Consider the following 18,048-nt stretch of genomic DNA (forward strand, 5'->3'; position numbering starts at 1 on the left):
GGAACTGGAAAGCAAGGGCTGCTCCAGTGTAGTGTGACGATCGCTCTGAGCCCATGGGCTTCCTCAAGCACTCCCTCATCTCCATGGCCATCTCCTCCCAGCTCCCACCCCACAGAAAGCCTCTTCCCTAAGCTGCAGTCACAACTGGCAGCCAAATGCCGGTGCTTCCTTTGTCTCCTCTGGACACCCTGAGCTCACTGCCTTCCAAAATCATCAAAACCGTGTCTGCTCACCCAAAATCCTCCTCCAGGAAAGCCTGCTGCTGCTGCAGAGCACCTGCAGCATCAGGAAAGAAAACAGGGGGTTAGACACCTCCTCGCATACCACGGGGGAAGAGCTACTCTCCCTCTCCCAGCGGGCTCGCAAGGATCCTTGCAAGGGTCCCGACACACTGCCGAAAGTCTGCAGTGGCCATCCTCACCTCCTGGGCTCGTCCCTAGCAGATGTCCTCCCACCCCATCCCCAGCACAGCCCCCCTGGGGTCCTGGAGGGCCCAGGCTGCGGAGCATGGTGCACAGCATACCCTCAGGGCCGTGGGTCCTATCCCTCTTCAGCTGTTCTCCTGCCAGCACCAAGGCCTCCCAGCTGTGAGGGTCGCCCTGCTCAGCAGGGCCCTGACTGCTCCCTCCCTCCCGGGTGCTGGTGACGGTGAAGCGGTGGAAGGCAACAAAGTCCCCTTGGCCGCAGCTCTTGCATTTGTGCGCGTGCCGCTCCAGGAAGGCGGCGCACTTGCGGTGCAAGGCGACCCGCTGTCTCTCGGGCCACAGCTCGTAGGCAGCCTCCCGCAGCAGTGGGACACGGAAGACCAGCACGCCAGACTGCCGCTCCGTGGTCTTCTTGCTCGGAGAGGGTCTCTCCACACCTGCAGGGCAAAGGGCCTTTGCATCAGCCTGAGCTGGGGCCAGGCCTCAGGGCCGTCCCAGCCGGGGCATGAAAGTCGTGCCTTGGTGAGCATCCTTAGCAGCAAACCGGCGCTGCTGCACACCGAGCCTTGCAGGACGAGGCGAAAGGGCCCGCCTTGCCTTGCTGATGCTAGCACAGCCCTGGGGACACAGCGCTCAGCTGTGCTCCAGACAGGAGCTGGGGATGTTGCCGCCAGCCGAAGCAAGCCCCGGCCAGTGCTTTCTCTCCGCTCTTGGCAAGGCAGTCCCCAGCCTCCTGAGCTTCCCCTGCTGCACCACAGGGGAATCAAAGCTGAACAAAAGCCTCTCAAAGGCCCTGGGGCACTTTGGAGGGCATCTTTGATCTGGATGCCGCAGGCAACTGGGAGAGGATATCGGTGATTCCAGATGCCCTCCCGTGCCTGCGCTACGAGCAGCACTTGAAGGCAGAGGAGCAGAGGCACTTGGGACGGCTGGTGGGAACTTCCCTCCAGCGCAAAGCTAGTCTTCTTTGAGATTGACTTGTAAGATCTTTGAACAAGCCATCCCGAACCCCCATGCCTGCCTGAGCTCCACCCAGCCATTACTGGGGCAGAGGGGGGAAGTGCACCATGCCCTGGGGAGCCCCACCAGGACACAGCTGGGAGCTCCCTTGGCCTCTTTACTGCTACCACTTACCACTCCCTGCCTGCCGAGAGGTGCCTGGCCCCTTGGTAGGATCTCGGACATCTTCTGGCACCTCTGTGGTTTTCAGCCACTTAAGGATGTTGTCGCTCACCAGCATGTCCAACAAGCAATTCGTCTTGTGCCTCATGCCGTCAGGAAGGATGTGCGACAGCAGCTGGGTGGTAAACACTGGCCTGATGACAGCTGCAAACTTCAAAACCGTCTGCTTCAGTGGCTTTATCCGGTCCAGCTGGGCCAGCACAATCTCTGTCCAAAAGAAGCAACACCTCTCTCTCTCTTGCCTGTTCCCCATGCTGAGGCTGGAGAGGCTGGAAAGTCTCAGCACACAAAATGGGGTAGACTTTGGCCTCCTCTCCTCGGCACTGCACCTGCTGGGTGTCATGGTTTAACCCCAGGCAGCAACTAAGCACCACACAGCCGCTCACTCACTCCCCCCCACCCAGTGGGATGGGGGAGAAAATCGGGAAAAGAAGCAAAACCCGTGGGTTGAGATAAGAACGGTTTAATAGAACAGAAAAGAAGAAACTAATAATGATAATGATAACACTAATAAAATGACAACAGCAATAATAAAAGGATTGGAATGTACAAATGATGTGCAGTGCAATTGCTCACCACCTGCTGACCGACACCCAGCCAGTCCCCGAGCAGCGATCCCCCGCCCCCACTCCCCCCAGTTTATATATGAGATGTGACGTCCCATGGTATGGAATACCCTGTTGGCCAGTTTGGGTCAGGTGCCCTGGCTGTGTCCTGTGCCAACTTCTTGTGCCCCCCCAGCTTTCTCGCTGGCTGGGCATGAGAAGCTGAAAAATCCTTGACTTTAGACTAAACACTACTGAGCAACAGCTGAAGACATCAGTGTTATCAACATTCTTCGCATACTGAACTCAAAACATAGCACTGTACCAGCTACTAGGAAGACAGTTAACTCTATCCCAGCTGAAACCAGGACACTGGGCAATCGCAATCCAGGGCAGGTGTCTTCAAAATGGCTCTGCTCCTGTTGGAATCACAGGCCACAAGGCCTGGGGAAGAGCGAGATGCTCAAATGCACGCTCCCCCACCTAGGGTGAGGAGGGCAGGATCCAGCAGGTACATGCATCCCATGATGCACCCTACCAGATCTGGAGTAGGGTTTTGCCCAACTGTGCACACAGAAAACAGAGAACTTTCCCCACTGCAGAGGTAGACTCAGAGCTCCCCACAATGGTTCTCTTAACTTGGCCAGACAATACTATGCCTTTCGTTTGGTTTTCTTTTTTTTTTTTTTTTTTTTGGACAAACCAACTTAATAGCAGGAATGCTTTAGCATAATGTTTCTTCAAGGTTCATACAAATGGCTATGGCTAGAGAGGAGGGACAGTCATTGACAGCTCCCCCATCCAGCTCCCCTGGCTATGGGGGGATTTCCATGCCAATCCACAGAAAAAAACCAATGGATTTGGTTTGGATTAAGTGCCTCGAGAGCACCGTTAGCTGGGGAGCTTAAGAAGAGAATAGCGACGGCAAAGCCGTGATCAAAGCTGAGTCAGCGGCAAGTCAAAGACTTTTCCCAGCAAAGCATTTGTTTCTGTGAGAAAAGGGAGCCATCCTAGTGTTGCACCAATAGCCTTTTCTCTCCTACCTGCTGCTGGAAAGCAGCCAGCAGGCTCACAGCTGGTCCGCGCCCAGGAGGGGAAAATGGCTGCCCGCAACCCCAGGCCTGTTTCTGGTTGCACTGGAGCCACCTTCCCAGCAGAGCCCCCAAGCTGAGAGGGTGACTCTGCAGCACACAAACGCCCAGCCTCCCTCTAGCCAATGCCCCGCCAAGGGGCCCCAGCACAGCCGCGAGCCGGCAGAGCGGCTCTCGGTCCCTCACCTTTCAAGGTGGTGGGCAGCACCGTGTTCTCCGGGTTCACGTCTGGCCTGATGATGCAGACCCTGCCATCATTCCCCGCGCTGGAGCTCGAGGTTGCTGCGAGGGGTGAAGCCTCAACTGCAGAAGCTGGGTGGAGCAAGAGAACACGAATAAGGCAATGTGCAAAGTAACTTGCGGCTTGCAAATGTTTCAAAATTCACCTGAGATGGGACAAGTCCCACCTTACGTGGTCCAGTGCAGGTGCGCTGAACGTGGTCATTAAGCACAGCAAAACAGTTTCCACTGCAAGTGTTTCTTTGCATGGCTCTCCCAGAACAGACAGATGTTCTGCCTTCAGACCAGCTTTCCCAAACAGCCCCTCAGTCAAAGCTTCTGGACTTCCCAGGGGGCAACTGAATGCCCCGCGACAGAAAGCAGCAGCATTGCTGCCTTCGACAGGGCTACCTCCACAGCCAGGGAAATTGCCAGGGATCATGCAAAATGCAGCGTCAGTCCTGGCTGTTCCCAAGGCCACGGCACTCTGGCTGGCATGGCTCTCTTGGTGGCATTACCACCGTTTTCTTCCGTTACCAGCACCCTTGTGGGGATTTATGGTTTTGAATTCAAGTATCCTGGGCCTGTCTCTCACCTCAAGCTGGGGTTTGTTCTCAAGTGAGCTGGCGTTGGGCCAAGGTGAATTACATGCCCATTAGAACGCCTAAGAAACACCAGAAACCCACGTGCTCTGGAACCATTTCCCCTGTGTTTTAGCCCTCCAACCCCCGCCCCAAGAATTTAGGCCCCTCCAAGCCACCAGAACTCGCTAGCCCCTGCTTTGGCTGTCCCGACAGCAAGGCACGCAGAAGCCCACGCCTCCGCCAGACCACGTTCTGCACCGCTGCAAGATCTGACTCTGCCCAGACCCGCGGGGGAATGACGGGGCAAGACTGTGCTGCGGAGAATGCGCCACAGCAACTCGCTAGTCAGCAGCAAAGGTGCTTACTGATCAGGCTCTCCCAGTTGTCCTCTGCTTTTTCATGGAGCGGAACAAGAGCGTGTCGTTGCAAAGAAGGCAGCGCAGCAGCTCCTCACAGTAATATGGGATCCCTGAGCTTCTTTGGATCAGGAACCTGGACAGGAGCAGACCCAGCAGTGACCACCACAAGGGGAGTAAGGTGAAACGCAGTTCAGGAGGGCGGCGAGTCACTCGGGCAATACAGGGTAGCCAGCATCTTTGTCACAGCTGCACCTCGCCTTTGAATGGGACAGTCCTCTGCTGGCTTAGGCTTTTGGGCCCCCCTGAACCTCCAGCCTTCGCTCAAGTCCATGGGAAAAGAATCGTGGACAACGGCCAAAGCGCAGAGCAGCGAGCCCTGCCTTTCCTCTCCTCAGGAGCCTAGATCCTCTCTGGCAGCAGGGCAGGCCTCTGCCCCAGGGCATCTCCCCCACAGCCCGGCCACCTAGACCAAGGCCTTTTCACAGCCCAGCCACGCCTGGGCTCAGGACTCTTCCTCCCTTCCTCTCTGTGCAGCCGCGAAGGGCTGACACCTCCCACGCTCTGTGTCTCGGCAGTGGCCCACTCTCAGCTCGCGCCTGCCAGGACAAGGCATAACAAGCAACCCAGCTCCTAGAGTACTCCCTAGAGTCGGTGATGCTTCTAGTGGCCCTGCGCTCCCTTTCCTGGGGGCTGATTCCCGTCCGTGGTCTGCATAGGTTCAAGCCCTCAGGAAGAGCTCCCCCGCCTCGAACTTACCTCGCTAGATCCCTGGAGATGCTGTCCACTCTAAGGTTCTGGCAGACTGTCTGCACCACAGCTGAAGGTTTCAGCTCATCCAGACGAAGATAGGTGATTTTCTGGGACGTTGTGTTGTCTGCTGCAGCTTTGCAAAAGCCCTCTGTTCTTGCGTAGCCCGGCGCTAAGCTCATGACCATGAAGTAGGAGACATTTTGGAGCACGGGTGACATGATACTCCAGGAGGCAGGGTCGATGAAATGGGCATTGTCGATGACGAATATGCCAAATTCTCCTCCAATGGTCTGAAAAAAAGCAGGATGTTCTGAGGGCAATCCAGTGGAATCCCAAGTATCTTGCAGGGGAGGAGATTGAGCCTCTGTCTCTTGAGAGGATGCTCGGAAGTCTCTCCCCAGCCACTTCCCTGCTCAGAAGCTTACTGACTCTTAATTTCTTTGAGATTTTAAGGTCACACCTAACACCACCTGACCTGCAGAAGGAGGCAGCTTGGGCAAGGGAATGCAGAAGCCATTGCTCCTTGTCCAGGGTACACTTGACAAGAGGAAAGTTATGGGGTGTGTTTGTGGGGCTGTGGGGGGGGGGGAGATGGGGGGTTCTCAGGCCCTGAAGGGCGATGACCCAGGCGTGTGGTCCTCCCACCTGCTCACACTGCTGTGGTGCAGAGCCCGCAGCCAGCAGGCTTGTTTTCCTTCTCTGACCCAGGAGGAAGGAAGGAAGGAGAAATGCTCACCTTCTCCAGCACTTTTGCCCAAGTCGAGTGCAACTCCTTTTTTCTTTCAGTTCCATGCATCTCGCGAACCTTGTCCGAAATGGGAAACTGGCCAGAAAGCAGAGTCAGGGAGATGCATCGCTCTGGTGCTAGGCACACGAACCCACCAAGCAAGATCGCAGAGCAACCTGCCTCTGCTGGCCTCAGCACCTTACCTCTCCCCAGCACAGGTGCAAGGAGCCACAGTGGGGACTTCACCTGGAGCCTAAAGCAGAGGCCCTCTGCTGAGGGTCGCTGGCAGAGCTGGGGCTTGGGGGTGGGCTGAAGAGCTGGTTCTCTGGCTGGAGGAATCTTGGGCTGGCTGGAGCAGACCACTCACCCAGCGGTGACCTCAGCACGAGGTCAGCATCAGCCTCTCTCCAATGCCACTTCCAAGGTGCTGAACAAGGCACAGGGCACGGCTGGATGCAGCGCGGGACATGAACTCACCCCAGAAAGGGAGCCCCCCCAGGGCCCAGGAATGGGAAATGTGTGCTATGACCCCTGCGATTCCCACCCCTGAGCTAAGGCATTCCCAGCAGCTCGCCTGCACAACATCAGACCCAGAAAAGCTTACGAGAAGGCCTTCTCCAGGGCCAGAGAGGCCTCTTGCTCTCACCTCGACAAGGAAAATGTCATTGAGGAGGCAATAGCTGCTCTCTTTGATTGTCCCTTGGAGCTTTGTCTGCAGCGTGCGCTGCCTGGCACCGCACTGTTCACAGTCCTGGAGGCCCAGGGCCCTGGCCATCAGCGTACTGATGGCACAGAAGGACTGCCTCACGTTGACCTCTAGCAGTTCCATGGCAACTACCCTGCCGTGCAAAAGCAAAGGGGATTGAGATCCCCAACAGCCCAAGCCTTCTAAGACAAAAGGGGTGCAGATGCCCTTGGGGGGGCTCTTCAGCCACGCATCTCAAAGTGCTTCCCAGAGAAGGCCAAGCTTTTCACTCCTCGTACGAGAAAGGGCACAAAGGGGCAGTTGCTGCCAAGTCACTGGGAGAGCCGGGTCCAGATTCTGTGTCTCCACAGCGCCGGCCCAGGTCTCACTACGTCCCCCTTGCAGAGGAACTCATGGGGCTAAGGGGCAAGTGGTGAGTTTGCCTTTGGGCTCCAGACATTAGCAGCCTGCCTCCCAGACCGCAGGAAGGCTTTTCTGCCCCAGTGCTCCTTCTGGGAAACAGGCAGAGGGCAAGCAGGGCTTCTGAGACAGGCCACCCTGCTGTCTGTTGGGTCTGGAGTCAGATGAAAAGCACTGAGCTTGGGCTCTTTCCTTCTATCTGTGCCTGGCCCAGAGGTGAAGGAGGAAAGGGCATGGCTCAAGAAGCCACCTCCAACTCCCCAGAGATGTAGAGGCAGGAGCAGAGCACACAGGTGCTCCTAGGGAGTGTCTCCAGGAGGCTTTCTCGGGAGGCTGCAGTCCAAGGGCCAGGCGCACCGGCAGAGGGGACGGAATGTTCTATGCCTGCCAGGTGATGAGCAGGGGCAGCGTCCCAAAGCTAGAGGTCAAAAACCTGTACCTGTGGCCAGCAGCCTGGCCTAAATAGGCCAGTTCAGTAAGTGGCTCTTTCCAGAGCCCATCGTGCCCTCAAATGCCAGGATGTGCCTTTGTCCTAAATCCAGAGATTCAGCCAGCCCCATGCAACTCCCCGCAGTGATCAAGCACAAGACTGGAAGAGATGATGTGAGTCACTGCAGCATGAGCCACAGGGCACTTCCCAGTAGCTAAGGCAGCAGCTTCAGTGTCTTTTTGCTGGGCTAGAGTGAATTTTCTTCAGTGATAGCTCCTATGGTGCTATGGTTTGGATTTGTGACCAGACATAGGTGTTGATAACATGATGTTTTAGTTATTGCTGGAGTGCTTGCACAGCGCCAAGGCCTTTTCCATTTCTCACGCCGCTCTGCCAGTGAGCAGGCTGGGGTTGCACAAGAAGCTGGGAGGGGGCACAGCCATGACAGCTGACCCCAACTGCCCAAAGGCCTATTCCATACCATACGATGTGATGCTTGGCAAGAAAAGCTGGGGGAAAGAAGGAGGAAGGGGGGGAACATTTGGAGTTACAGCATTTGTCTTCCCAAGTCACCGTTATGCATGATGCAGCCCCGCTTTCCTGGAAATGCCTAGACACCTGCCTGCCGATGGGAAGCAGGGAATGAATGCCTGATTCGGCCTTGCATGCTTGCGCAGCTTTTGCTTTACCTATTAAGCTGTGTGTATCTCAGCCCACCAGTGTTCTCACTTTTACCCTTCCGATTCTCTTCCCCATCCCACTATGGGGAGTGAGCGGCTCTGTGGGGCTGAGCTGCCTCCCGGGGTTAACCCATAACAGGGCTCAAAAACTCCAGCAAGACACCGAGTGATTAAAGGTACCCTGTGTGTCCTGACATTTCCATGTCTATGCCCAGATGCTGCCAAGAAAGGATCTCCAAGGAGTACAAGGGGGAGAACCCACCACCAGAACTCTCCGTCAGTCTGGCAGAAGGCAATCTCTTTCTTGATCCCAAAGACAGGAATCAGTTTAGCCCCCAGGGTGTGAGCAGCTCCGTAGCTGAAAGGTACCTTCGTACCAGGTCTGGAGCACAGCAGGGAGCACCAGGCGCCTCACCCTGCTTTCCACCCCAAAGAGATCAACCAAGTAGGGGCCAAGAGAGGCCGCACTTCCTTAGGGCCGCTGCAGGCAACACCATCCCTGGCAAAAGCTTCTCCCTTCCTAGCGTGGCACTAAAAGTTACCAAGGGGAAGAAACTGGGCTTCAGAAGAGCAAGGCATTCTCCACCTACTCAGTAAGGGGGCATACTCTGACCTCTTCTTGGTAAGACCCATGCCAAATATGCTAGAAGCAGGGGAAAAGAAAACACAAGTCAATTAGCTGGTGAGAAGCCAGGGGACACAGAGAAGCAGCCTGGCGTAGAGGGGCAGGATGTACTCCTCGTGCACCTGCTTTTCTTCCGAGCAGCATGTTTTCCCCTGTACACACCCCCACCCAAAGTTCAAGCTGCACGCTAGGACAGCTTCAAGCATAAAGAAGCCCAACGGCCATGGCAGGACAGGAGAACATATCAAGAGTCCATCACCAGAGGCCAAACCAAGAGAAATCGGAGACATGTGAAAGAAGCCAGGGTGTGCTGTTGGCTAGCACACGCTGGCCAAGAAAAACAAGTGTCTTTTGGAAAGGAGGACTTGTGTCACTGAACGGGTTGGGATGCCAAGCACCTAGCACCTTTGGCTCAAGTCCTGTAGTTTCAAAGAGACGGCAATGTTAACATTCAAACCATCATCCAAAGAGAAGGTCAAATCCTGTCCCAGAGGAAGAGCTGAGATTTCAGCAGGAAGACGTGAGGAAGAGTGTCCCTATGGTCCACGTTTCCCCATGGGAACCAGACTGGCCCAAAGCTTCCTGCTCGGAAGCAGCTGGGACAAAAACCTCCTTGGGTCAGCATTACCAGGGCACGTGGTGGAGCAAGCACAGTTGAAAGCCATTTGGACAGAGCCTGCAAGGCCAGGTTGTGTCTGCCAAGACAGAAAAACCTTCCCCATCCCTGTGGCTTCACTCCCGCTCTCTTAGCAGCAGGACAGAGAGGCAAAAAGCCTCCCGCACCAGGGCTTCTGACTGTCTCAGCCACAGGCAAGGGAGACCAGCTTGGTGTCTCTCTGCCAAATTCCTCTTTGCTGGCCAAGGCTGCACCCTTGATGCCACCATCCCCTCGTCCAGCCCTCCCAGAGGTCACTCACCTCTTCTTGGTGATCCCCACATATTGATAGACAGTGCCAGGACGACTGAGGCCTTTCATCTTTCTCTCCGGCAGCTCCTTGAAGTAGTAAGGGGGCAGCCGAGAGGAGGCGTAGGTCACTGCGTCACAGGACACCAGCCCAGGGTAGTGCACCATCATCCGGGCTGCCAAATTCACCTTCTGGCCAATGACTGCCAGAGAGGGAGAGAGATCATGCGTTGACATACCTGTGCAACCAGCCCCGCAGCGCCCTTCCAGGCCAATGGCTGCCTCACCTCCAGCACAGGTCAACCCCACAGCGGGATTGGCAGAGCCCAGGGGAACAACCAGCCACAGAGCCCATTCTCCTGGGCCGTTCCTGACCAGCTGCTGGAAAAGCCCTCTCCCAGCCCACCTTCCTCTTCCAGAGTGCTATGCTTAAGCAGGCCCACGCCAGCCTCCCGCGCCTCAGACGCACGCCTCCTACCTGTGTATTCATGCCTCAGAGGGTGGCCGGTGACTCCGCAGAACACCGTCCCACTGGTAACTGCAACAGACACTGCCCTGGCACACAGGGAAACAGCGCAGCTTCAGCAGCGCCCCAGGCGCAGTCCTGCCCGCCCAGATTCATCCCTTCCCGCACCTCCCCTCGGCGCTAGCCTGGGCCACCCGCCATCCTGTCCGGCCAGCGTGGGTCTTGGGGACGTGGAGAGCTCAGGGGCGCAACATACCCACGTTGCAAGGGACAAAGGACAGGGGTAGAGCGCATGTGGGATGTTTTGGACGCTTCCCCTGAGGCCACATTCCCTGAGCTGCAACCTGCAGAAGGCCACAGCCCTCTCGTGAGCAAAGAGGGAGGGAAGAAGGCACCCATGATGTCACTGCCTGCGATGGCAGCAACCTGAGATCAGGTGGCTGGACCCCATCCCGTTCGTGGGCCAGTCGCCCAGAAGGGCCTGCCTCTGGCACCAAGGAGCCTCTCGCCCTTGCAAGGGCTCGTTCCAGCACGGTGGCTAGCAGGGTGTGCTTGGAGGGACTCCGCCTGGCTGCCGAGGGCTAAGCCCGGGGCTCGTCTGCCACCTCTCAGGGCACTGGCCTCCTTCCTGCCAGGGACGAGGCAGAGCAAGCTAGAAGATGCGTCTCTTTCTGGGAAGCCCCCTTGCACTGTCCCAGGCAGCATGCACCCCCCCCCCCCCGCCACACACACACTCTATTTCCATGAGCATCGTGGAGCAGGAATTGAAGATCTGAATAGCACTCTGCAAGGTGTGAATGCTCTTGTAGGGTGTCGCGGTCAAGATGGACAAACGACAAGTACGCATTCTTATAGTACAAGCAAAGAAGGTTTTTTTCATTACTACAAGCCAGCAAATTTATACCCATTATACTTGTTACCCTGTACATATGTCTGTCCCTTATTGGTCAAAAAGTTGTCAGAAGTTGTTTTTCTCACCCTTCATTGGGTGACTTTTTCAGGTTCCTTATCACAACTGCAAATGGTCAACACATTCCTTAAACTTGGTTTCCCAGGCATGCTTCTCATTCTTTCTTGTTCTCTCATGGGAACACTGCAATCTTGTCAAGGTCAATGTCCTCCCCAGGCCCCTCGATCCAGCCGAGGTCCTCCACAGTAGGGCAGCTTTTCTCCACCGAGTCCAAACACACAGAGGAATGTGCAGCCCTGCCAAGGACAGATGCAGCACATCTTGCTACAATGCCTAAGAGAGAGCCTCTCCCTCTTGGTCACTGCCCACCCTCTCAGGGTGGGGGGAGGCGATTGCTCCCCCCCACTCACTTTATCAAACAGGAGGATTTTGTTGATTTCGCCCTTGTGAGGACAGAGGATAAAATCTTCTGCGTTTGCTCATGTTGCCACCTCCAGATGCTCACAGCAGTGCTGTCCCCTGGAGGGAGAAGGCAGCAGCAGCCACTGCCCCAGCTGATGCACAGGAGGGCCAAAAGCATGAGTGCTAACCGAAAGGAGGAAGAGGGCGGGGGTGGTTCCTCTCTGGCCCCTGAAGCAGCCAGGCCCCACCTCTCCAGGCAATCCGCGAACTAGGTGAAGTTGGCACTCACCTTCCCCTTCCAAGCGGCGGCTCCTTGGGTGTTGCACAAGCTCGCGTAAAGCGTCTTGGCATTCTGACCAAGACATCCGATCCATGCCTGTAACCTGAAGACACACGGCGTGAAGGCACTGCCACTGGCCTCCCCAGGAGTCCCAGGGGACAAAGCCCGCCCTCCACCGTCACTGCCCAGCAAAGGGGAGAAAAAGCCCACCTGGCTGGATGGGACAGCAGTGCTTCCTCAGAAGCACCGGAGCTGGGCAGGCATCATCCAAGCATCCCCCAGCTGTCAACCACAGCGCCATGACCCACAGAGGACATTGCTGGTGGGGCCAAAACCCTCCCAGTGCCTCCCGACCCCTCAAACCAAGCAAGCCCAGCCCACCGTTACCCCTGAGATGGAAGGACAAGAGCTTCAGCTGCCTACCCACTTCCACAGCCCCAACTCTCTCCACATCCAGCTCCTCAGCCTTCTGACACCTCCCTCCTTCATGTCCAGGTCTGGGTCCTCAAAATGGCTCTACAGGCCATCCCATCCACCTACCTTCACAGCTCTTTTGCCTGCAAGGCGCCTGGTCCTGAGCCGGGTGCTGCTCACAGAGCTCCCAGGAGGTGGCCGAGAGGATTACTTCACCTGCATTCGCAAGCTCTTCGGCCTCACGAACTTCATCCAGGGCCTGGCCACAGATCAAGAAGTACTGCCGCCTCCTGTCTCCCACTAGCAGGAGGTCCATGGGCCCTGCAGAGATCCCTGGTGAGAGAGAGAGGGAGAAGCAGCACTGACACAGGGAAGATTTGGAGCTCTACAGCCCCCAGCATCTCAGCTGTTCAGAACCTAATCTGAAGCCCAGTGGGGAGGGCATTATGGAAGGGGAGGGCATCCTCCATCCTCCTCAGGGGCATACTGACACAGGTCCCTGAAACGGGTGTCTAGAAAGAGGCAGTGTGTTGAGAGTGCCGGCTGTCTTAGCCAGCTGCCTGCCCAGAAGCCCAGCAGCCTGCCCAGAAGCCCAGCAAACCAGGCGGGCTTGGTCACTGCCTGCTCCACCAACATGCAGGCAGGTTGTAGCTGTCTGCTTGAGAACACACGACAGCCTGCCAAAGCCCTTCCCAGAGCCATGTGCAAAGCAGCTCCCCTTTGCTCTTTGTGAGAGGCAGGGGAGAATCCAGCAGGGCAAAGGATGCAGAGCTGCCCCCACCTGAAAAAATGGAAAGATAACTACCTCCCACAGACATCTGTGCTAAATCAGACATTCAAGGACCCTCATACTTGATCTGACGCCCGCTTTGCCTTTAAGCTTCCTCTGCAGCTGCAAACGCACGCAAACCCAGCAGGCCTGGTCTCCCATCCCCGCCCAGACTACGGCTGGCCCCTTAAATGCTCGCAGGAGATGCTTTCCTTTGGCACTAGCCCCAGTACGGATCCCCCCATTCCCTGCCAGCGAGAAGCACCCCGTGCCACAGCGCCCGTACCTATCTTCAGTCGGACCTTCTGACCCACGTGCGTGTCACGATTCCCATACTTCCTCTGGATCTGCCGGCTACATTGCAGCACCAGGCTGATGGTCTTAGCCAGCTCCTGGGATGGTGCTCTCCACAGCACCAGCACAGCATCCCCTGGGGAAAGTGAGGGAAAGGTAAAGGCTCTGCTGAGACCTGACTCTCCCCGACCTACGCTCAGCGGCAGGGACAGCAGAAACCGGCCGACGTGCTGAGGAAGATGGGCCCGTGGGAGGGCATCGTCCTGGAGGGCCAAACCCTGGGCACCGGCACACCGCTCCTCTCCCGGGCCAGCCACGGCGGCCGACAGCCGGCAGCGGTGGCACCCCCTGCCCCGAGCGCTCCTCTGCAGCTGCAGCACACCAGGGCCGCCTCCTCCCCTCGCAGCCTGGCAGCCCGAGCTCCGCCACCACCAGGGCCTCCCTGCCCCTCACCACCACCCCGACACACACCTTTGGCTGTGCTTTCTAGGGGGTCTCCTCCTCTCAGTGCTTCCTTGCCCCCACCCCCAGCCCAGGGTCCTACCAGCAGGGGCAGAATGAGGGAGGCCACAGCCCTTGCCAAAGCCAAACTGGAGGCAGGCAGGCCCAGGGAGAAAGAGAAGCCTGGAGAAAGGGCACTGCACGGGGGGGGGCGTGAGTGGCCAGGAAGCTGGCTCAAGGTGCTGCACAGAGCCTCTTGAGAAGGAGAGCACAGCAAACGGCCGCCACAGCGCTTAAATGCCGCAGGTCAGCACACGTGGGCATCGTCGTCCTGCGTACATACCAGCAAACTTAAAGATGTCTCCTCCAAAAATCAGCATCTCTGCGGACAGAGAGAAGGAAAGGAAGAGTCACGTGGGCACCTTCTTCCAGAAGCCACAGAGCAAGCCCCTCTACCCCGAGAGGAGCACCCAGGTGAGGGTGCACCGTGGGGCACAGCTCAGGAAAGCACCGCTCTGGCCTGCCTCCCAGGCTCACAGGGGCCACAGCCCTGGTACGTGCACAGCGGGCAGGGAGGCAGGGCTGCGAGCTGCCACCAGATCTCAGAAAGGTGGAGGCTGGAAGGGACCTCTGGGGTCCATCTGGTCCAACCCTGCTGCTCAAGCAGGGCTGCACAGAGCCAGCTGCCCAGGACGGTGGCTAGATCATTTTTTAATAGCTCTAAGGAGGGAGACTCCACAAGCTGCCTGGGCAACCTGTGCCAGCGCTCAGTCACCCTCACAGTCAAAAAGTCTTTCCTGACGTACAGAGGGAACGGCCTGTGCTTCAGTGCATGCCTGGGGCGTGGCCTCTGCTCCTCACACTGGGCACCGCTGGAAAGAGCCTGGCTCTGTCCTCGTTGCACCTTCCCTTCAGGTTTTAGACACATTACTAAAATCACCCCCAAGCTTTCTCTTCTCTAGGCTAAACAGTCCCAGCTCTCTCAGCCTTTCCTCATAGGAGAGATGCTCCAGACCCTTCATCATCTTTGAGGACACTCTTGCTTTGCTCTACAGGTGCTGCCAAAGGGGTGGCCACAATGTGCTCACGGTCAGCTCAGAAGGGTCAAGATGTCCCCTGTGAAAAGAGGCTTGTGAGGGTGTCGTGGTTTAACCCCAGCCAGCAACTAAGCACCACACAGCCGCTCACTCACTCCCCCCCCACCCAGTGGGATGGGGGAGAAAATCGGGAAAAGAAGCAAAACCCGTGGGTTGAGATAAGAACGGTTTAATAGAACAGAAAAGAAGAAACTAATAATGATAATGATAACACTAATAAAATGACAACAGCAATAATAAAAGGATTGGAATGTACAAATGATGTGCAGTGCAATTGCTCACCACCTGCTGACCGACACCCAGCCAGTCCCCGAGCAGCGATCCCCCGCCCCCACTCCCCCCAGTTTATATATGAGATGTGACGTCCCATGGTATGGAATACCCTGTTGGCCAGTTTGGGTCAGGTGCCCTGGCTGTGTCCTGTGCCAACTTCTTGTGCCCCTCCAGCTTTCTCGCTGGCTGGGCATGAGAAGCTGAAAAATCCTTGACTTTAGTCTAAACACTACTGAGCAACAACTGAAGACATCAGTGTTATCAACATTCTTCGCATACTGAACTCAAAACATAGCACTGTACCAGCTACTAGGAAGACAGTTAACTCTATCCCAGCTGAAACCAGGACAAGGGAGAAGAGGGAAAATAGGCAAGGCAAAAGAGGTAAAGGAGGGAAAAGAGACAGGCGAGGGAAAAGAGACAGTTGAGGGAAAAGACGGAAATCAGGAAAAATACAGACGAGAAAAAAAGAGGTAAAAGACAGGCAAGGGAAAAAGAGGGAAAAAAGAGAGTTCATGGGAAAATCAGGGAAAATAGACAGGCGAGGGAAAAGAGGGAAAAGAGACAAGGGAGGAAAAAGAGGGGACAGAGACAGTTCGTGGAAAAGAGGGAAACCAGGGAAAAGACAGAGGAGAGGGAAAAGAGGGAACAAAGAGAGTTGAGGGAACAGAAGGAAACCAGGAAAAAGAGGAAAACCTGGAAAAAGAGGCAGGTGAGGTGATAGAGGGAAAAAGAGGGAAAAGTGGGAGGCCAGTGAAAGTGGGAAAATTAGACACCGAGGGACGAGACATAACAGAGACAGGTGAGGGCAAAGAGGGAAACCAGGGAAAAGAGACAGGCAATGGGAAAATAGGGAAAAGAGACAAGCGATGGAAAAGAGGGACAAGACAGAGTTCGTGGAAAAGAGGGAAAACAGGGAAAAAAGACAGGCAAGGGGAAAAGAGGTAAAAGACAGCGAGGGAAAAGAGGGAAAAGAGAGAGTTCATGGAAAAGAGGAAAACAAGGGAAAAGAGAAAGGTGAGGGAAAAGAGGGAAAAGCGGTTTAAAGAGAGAGGCAATGGAAAAGAGAGAAAAATGTAAAAGAGACAGGCGAGGGGAAAAGAGGAAAAGGAGAGAGTTAGTGGAAAAGAGGGAAACCAGGAAAAAGAGGCAGGTGAGGGAAAGAGAGGGAAGAGAGAGAAAAGAGAGAGCTGAGGAAAAAAGAGGGAAAAGAGGGAGGCGAGTGAAAGTGGGAAAATAAGACACCGAGGGAAGAGAGGTTAAAGAGACAGGCGAGGCAAAGAGGGAAACCAGGGAAAAGAGACAGGCGAGGGGAAAAGAGGGAAAAGAGAGAGGCGAGGGAAAAGAGGTAAAGGAGGGAAAAGAGAGAGGCGAGGGAAAAGAGAGAGTTGAGGGAAAATAGGGAAAATAGGGAGGCGAGTGAAAGTGGGGAAAATTGGACACCAAGGGACGAGAGGTGAAAGAGAAAGGCAAGGGCACAGAGGGAAACCAGGGAAAAGACACAGGTGAGGGAAAGGTGGGAAAACAAGAGTTGAGGGAAAAGAGAGTTGAGGTTATAGAGGGAAAAGATATAAAAGAGACGAGGGAAAAGAGGGAAAAGTGAAAGTTCATGGAAAAGAGGAAAACAAGGGAAAAGAGAAAGGTGAGGGAAAGGAGGGAAAAGAGACAGGCGAGGAAAAAGAGGGGAGAGTGTTATTGGAAAAGAGGGCAACCAGGGAAAAGAGAGAGGCCAGGGAAAAGAGAGTTGCTGGAAAAGAGGGAGAAGAGGTAACAGAGAGAGGACAGGGGAAAGAGGGGAAAGGGAGAGTTCATGGAAAAGAGGGAAACCAGGGAAAAGAGAGAGGCGAGGAAAAAGAGGGAAGAGAGAGAAAAGGGAGAGCTGAGTAAAAAGAGGGAGGCGAGTGAAAGTGGGAAAATTAGACACTGAGGGTAGAGAGGTTAAAGAGACAGGCGAAGGCAAAGAGGGAAACCAGGGGAAAGAGACAGGTGAGGGGGAAAAAGGGAAAAGAGAGAGGCGAGCAAAAAGAGGGAAAAGGGAGAGTTCATGGAAAAGAGGGACACCAGGGAAAAGAGAGAGGCAAGGGGAAAGAGGGAAAAGAGACAGGCGACGGGACAAAGAGCGAGTGGATGGAAAAGAGGGAAAACAGGGAAAAGAGGCAGGTGAGGGAAAGAGGTAAAGGAGACAGGCGAGGGAGAAGAGTGAAGAGAGTTCATGAAAAAGAGGGAAAAGAGGTGAAAGAGGCGAGGGGGAAAAAGGGAAACGAGACAGTTGATGGAAAAACAGGGAAAAGAGGCGGGGTGAAATGAGGTAACAGAGAGAGTTCATGGAAAAGAGGGAAAAGAGACAGGCAAGGGCAAAAGAGAAAATCTGGAAAAAGAGACAGGCAAGGGGAAAATAGGTAAAAGAAACAAGCGAGGGAAAAGAGGTAAAAGATAGGCAAGGGGGAAAAGACAGAGTTCATGGGAAAGAGGGAAAACAGGGAAAAAAGGCAAGGGGAAAAGAGGGAAAAGAGACAGGCGAGGGAAAGGAGAGAGTTCATGGAAAAGAGGGAGAAGAGGTAACAGAGAGAGGACAGGGGAAAGAGGGGAAAGGGAGAGTTCATGGAAAAGAGGGAAACCAGGGAAAAGAGAGAGGCGAGGGAAAAGAGGGAAAAGTGACAGGCGAGGGAAGAGAGGGAACAGAGAGAGTTAGTGGAAAAGAGGGAAACCAGGGAAAAGAGGGAAAAGTGACAGGCGAGGGAAGAGAGGGAACAGAGAGAGTTAGTGGAAAAGAGGGAAACCAGGGAAAAGAGAGAGGCGAGGAAAAATATGGAAGAGAGAGAAAAGGGATAGTTGAGGGAAAAGAGACAGGTGAGTGAAAGTGGGAAAATTAGACACCGAGGGTAGAGAGGTTAAAGAGACTGGCGAGGGGAAAATAGGTAACAGAAACAAGCGAGGGGGAAAGAGGGAGTGAGTGGAAAAGAGGGAAACCAGGGAAAAGAGACAAGCGAGGAGAAAAGAGGGAGAAGAGACAGGGGAGGAAAAAGAGGGGGAAGAGACAGTTCATGGAAATGAGGGACACCAGGGAAATGGCAGA

General features: G+C 55.3%; 1 pseudogene; it reads right to left on the reverse strand.

Moving 5' to 3' along the window:
• Positions 1–284: 284 nt before the first annotated feature.
• Positions 285–14,768, reverse strand: LOC128138138 (adenylate cyclase type 10-like; annotated as a pseudogene).
• Positions 14,769–18,048: the final 3,280 nt, after the last annotated feature.

This window comes from Harpia harpyja, assembly GCF_026419915.1.
Source record: "Harpia harpyja isolate bHarHar1 chromosome W unlocalized genomic scaffold, bHarHar1 primary haplotype SUPER_W_unloc_2, whole genome shotgun sequence".
Lineage (NCBI taxonomy): Eukaryota > Metazoa > Chordata > Aves > Accipitriformes > Accipitridae > Harpia > Harpia harpyja.